Below are 5,279 nucleotides of genomic sequence, written 5' to 3' on the forward strand. Positions count from 1 at the left end.
TTCATCACCAAACTATATGTATTACTAAATTTATGGTATATATATATATATATATATATATATATATATATATATCTTTTGGTTGTCTTAGTGAATGGTTTGAACTTTAAAAAGAAAAAAAAAAGAGAGCTATAAGCTTCTTAACGCGTCCACCTAAGCTTTAAAACTACCGATAGTGATTAGACACCTCACTAATTAACATTTTTTTAAAATTTCTAGAATTTTATTTATTAAGAATTATTTTAAACAACTGTATCAGGATATAACATGTCATTCATTAACATTATTTAAATTTCCAGAATTTTTAGAAAAAGGAAAAATTTTAAATTTATGGAAATAAAAAAACTATGTACAATATCTCACATCGGCTAGAAAAGTTTTAGACAATGGTTCAGAACCAGTATAAATAAGATTAATATGCTTCCAACAACGAATGAGCAGGAAAGCTTGATTTATCAAACGTCCAAATTTAAAGTTTTATTCGGTTTGATCCGGTTTTTATTGGATCAAATTAAAACTTTAAAAAGTTTCAAAAAATATATTATAATATTTAAAATTTTTAAAAGTTTAAATATTATAAATATTGAAACTTTTAAAAGTTCTTAGCTTTTAAAAAGTTTTTAAATATTATAATTTTTAAATTTTAAAAGTTTAAAATATTATAAATATTGAAACTTTTTAAAAGGTTCAAATTTTATATTTCGAAACCTTTATAAATATTCATGTAATACAAAAATTATCTTATTTATCTACGTTTGTGCTTTTTATTTCTTATGAGCTGTAAAATATATTTTTGTGTATGATTTTATAGATGAGTTGATATTCTTTCATTAACTTTTTATTTTTTTATCTTATTTTTTATTTTTATGAGAAAATAAATAATTTTAATCTTGGAGTTTGATGGGTTAACAAGTTGTGTGGTAGTCTTAAAAAATGTTTTTCATTGGAAGAATGTGAAGAAGTTGACGAGGAAGAAGAAGAAAAATAGTATAACAAAGAACCAGACGGTAAAAGTAACGATGACAATTACCAAAAAAATTGACATTGAAAATGAAAAGAAAGAATATGAAGAATAAGAAAACATTGAATAAAAAAACATGAAAATATAGGTGGTAGCGATCAATTAAATATGAAAACGAGTTAAATTCATGATGATAAAATTCTTTCGTTTTTTTGGTGGTCAAAGAAATGGTTTAGAATATGTGAGGTCATCAGTTTGATTCGCCTCGCCTCGACGTCGAGTTAAATTCATAATTTTTTTATCATATTTGATTTTATAATACAACTGATTTTTATATTTTTAAAAATTGTGTATATGAAATTTAATATTTTTCCTTAATAATAATTTAATTTTTTTATAAGAGAATATTTTATTATCGTTATCAATCATATATAATTTTCATCAAAATATATCAAATAAACTATGCATAGGGTGGGTTCAAAACCTAGTAGTTCAAAAAGATAATAATTAATCACGACGTTAATGTAGAAACGTTCCAAATAATCTTAGCTTACATAATATACACCCATTAAGTAAGATGGGCCTAAATATACCTATTGTTGAGCTTTAACAACTTTGGTTTTGGTGATGAATTGCGATTGTATGTAAGTGAGTGTTGCGATCGTTGAACAGCAGTTTTCACTTTTCAGGATGGTCTCGGTTGGTAAACTACCAATATAGTATTATGGATGTTATGGCCCGTCGGAATTCTAAATCGCTATTTGCGATTTCAGTAGTTGTGGCAAGTAGATATAGTTTAGATCCATGTATAGACCGAGTGTACCATTAAGGCATTAAGTAACTGAATTGTAGTTTTAGTTAGGAACTTAATTAGTACAAACTACAACGTATGCAATACCCGAGAAAATTTGATTCGTTCGATCGAATGCTTCGTGAATGGTTTTTGGTTCGTATGTACGTTGATTGTGGTATATATTATACTATTATTATTCTCAGGGCGCGAACGTTCTAAATAATTGATGGGGAGAGATAGACACTTAACCGAATGAAAGCAATTTAGATATTTGAAAAATTGTTTACTAGTAATTTATAAGAATTTAACAATAATGCATTTGTCGCACTTAACAAATATCACGACATATCACCTATCATGGCATTTTTAATCAGACATATGACAAAAATAATTTGGTAATCTTGTGTGTGTGTGTGTGTCTATTACACTTACACATCTATAATATTTTCAAATTAATGCTTATTTTATCATACAAAGTTGAATATGTTGAATATCAACAAGACGTATGATAGAATTATAATCTACTAAATTTAAGAAAAATGTGTATAAGTTGATATATAAAAAAACTATACTTTAAAACATATTAGTAGTGAAATAAAGATATTATCACCTAGTTATTGCTATGGTAAAATATTTGAATTTAAGCATATATATAATAAATTTAACAAGCGTACCTATTCTACTATGCCTACCCTATTAAATTTAGGCATGGTATGAAGAGCCATAATTAATGTTTAAAACTAAATAACTGTAACTTAGAAATCTTTAGTATAGATAGAGTTAATATTTTTTTAAAAAAGATAATCTTATTCCATAATTATGGAAAGAAGGAGACAGGAGTGTAATTGGACCTGTCTTCGGTTTGGTAAGATTCCGGTGCGCGGTACAAAATGGCCGAAGATAGACCCACACCATTTTGACCGTACGTCATTGTATTGTCTCTCTAACGACTTTGATTCCGTAACTCGACCCCAGTCTCAATATTATATATTTCCTTTTTTGTGAGTATGTGTAATGTGATCGGTTGCTTCCAAATGCAAAAGTCTCCAGCGAAGTCTCCCGTTTATTATAAACCACACGACTGGTTTTAAGCAAGAAAAAAATATCTACGAGTGTAATCAACTTTGTTATGTGTATTTATGTTTTTGATACCGGTTCACGTAAAGATTTTTACCTTAAAATACACTCCTAGATATTTATTAAGAAAAATATGTTTGCGATATATAGTACATTTTGCAGAGGTATCATCGAGTTGGGGATAAGTGCTCAAATGTCGGTAGCGGATGCATGGGGACCACGTCGCCGACAACGACACCGCCTGCAAATTTGGACTCAGATCGAAGCTGAACTCTCCTCTGTCAGGGATCGCAACAACTCTACTGAGGATGTTGTCCTTTGGAGAGGAAGAAGTGACAAATTCTTTCCGACCTTCTCCTCAAAAGAAACCTGGCACAATATACGCACCACGGCGGTAGTGGTGAGTTGGCACAAATGCGTCTGGTTCATGCATTCCACGCCAAAGCATTCTTTCTGTACTTGGTTGGCAATACGCAATAGACTTTCTACAGGGGATCGAATCTCGCAATGGTCCCAGACAGATTCGGAGGATTGTGTTTTCTGTAACAATGCCACAGAATCTCGCGACCACCTGTTTTTTAATTGACCTTTTTGCTATGAGGTATGGCAAGCTATTGCAAAGAACTTATACAAATCCCGGTTTTCAACGAGGTGGAATTTGGTGGTTGCCGCAGCTTGTAGTCAGTGGCAAGATCGGAAGCTCTGTTATCTAGCCCGTTCTGTTTTACAGGTGACGGTTTATACATTATGGAACGAACGTAATAGGAGGAAGCATGGTAAGGTCCCGAACCCTGCGTCTCGTCTCATTCAACGGATCGACCGGCAGATTAGAGACCAACTCCTTGCGATTGGCCTCATGGGGGATCGACGTTACGACGACGGCCTACTCATTTGGCTAGATTCGAGATTTTGATTTTATATACTCTGTTTTGAATCCATAAGAGAACTGATGCACTAGTTGTAAAAACGTTTTATTTTTACTTTTGAATATAATTTAACATTACATTAAAAAAAAAGAAGATATATAGTACATATTTGTTGTTGTTGTTGTTGTTGTAGGTTGTAATATCAAATTTATTGGCCTTATTTGTTGAGGAATTGGATTAGTCACGATTAATCGCTCCTGATAAGTTGAGGTGGTATAATAAGTTCTCTGATTAATTGTCAAAGTTTCATGTAATTAGTATCTTCAAGAATAAGAATGTGGTCTTTGCGAAGACTGCACAAATACTTCAACTGATTGTTGTCTATATGCTATTTCATATACGATTATATTCGCATTTTGTTTTTTTATTTTATTTCACCAAATTAGTATCAATTAGGAATAAATAAGAATGTATATTTTCGACTGTTCACCCTACACGAATACACCTCCACCGAATTATGCTATAACATGTAAGTCTTTTTTTGTTTTGTTTTATAAAGGGCTTAACATTTACTTCGTTGACTAAATATTACCATTAATTTGTCATTAATCGTCAATAATTTAGTGCCTAATTGCTCACCTAATTTTGTTCAATATCCAAATTTCACTAGTGTGGACAAAACTGTTACTCCGTTGGTGAACGAATGAGTATGCGTGAGAATGAGATGTATTGCTCTCGATATGCATATAGATTATAGAAGATGACAAACAAAAAATAGAAGAACAAAGACCGAAACGTGTCCAAAAACATATGATAAAGATGTAATTCTGACATAACCAAGAGCTACTACTACTACTATAACGCATTTAACAATCAATACCGAAATTCTAAGAGACAGGCTGTAATGGCGTCTATTGAGACGATGACTCGATTCACTTAAACCAGAAAGTTGACTCAGAAGCCATTCTTGATTACCATTTTATTAATTTCGTTTTCATTCTCTCGAAGTTGTAACTTTCCTTTAGTCAACTAAAAGAAATATGAAAATGAGCCCTCAAGTCTATGTTATTGTCTTTATTTTTTTATAACGCCTCTATTATTCTAATGTATAAAGTGTAAACATAGTCATTGACACACTTTTTAACTTTATTTGAAGATTCGATGATATCATGATTTCTTCTAGTTAAGGTTTCTGTAAAAAAAAAAGTGTCACACTGTTAAAATGCAAATGAAAACAGTTTAATTTGTTTACTAAGATAGATATTTGATATGGTTTACAGACAAAATCTAGATATTTTTTATATACTCATAGCATTTATCATTCTTGTATTTATTAGTATATTACTAAGAAACACAAAATAAATGTTACAAATCTGTTTTTCAATCATATATACAGATAAAACAAAAAACTGTCATACAAAACACAACTATTTATTATTTTATTTTATTTTTATTTTTATTTTTATTCTTCTTCTTTTTTGTCGGCCAAAAATGTGATATATGTACATATGATCTTAATTAGCAAACATGAGATTATGCAATAAAAAGCTCCAAGACAAAAAAAAAAAAAAAAAAAAAAAAA

This window comes from Camelina sativa, chromosome 10 (assembly GCF_000633955.1).
Source record: "Camelina sativa cultivar DH55 chromosome 10, Cs, whole genome shotgun sequence".
Taxonomy (NCBI): Eukaryota; Viridiplantae; Streptophyta; class Magnoliopsida; order Brassicales; family Brassicaceae; genus Camelina; species Camelina sativa.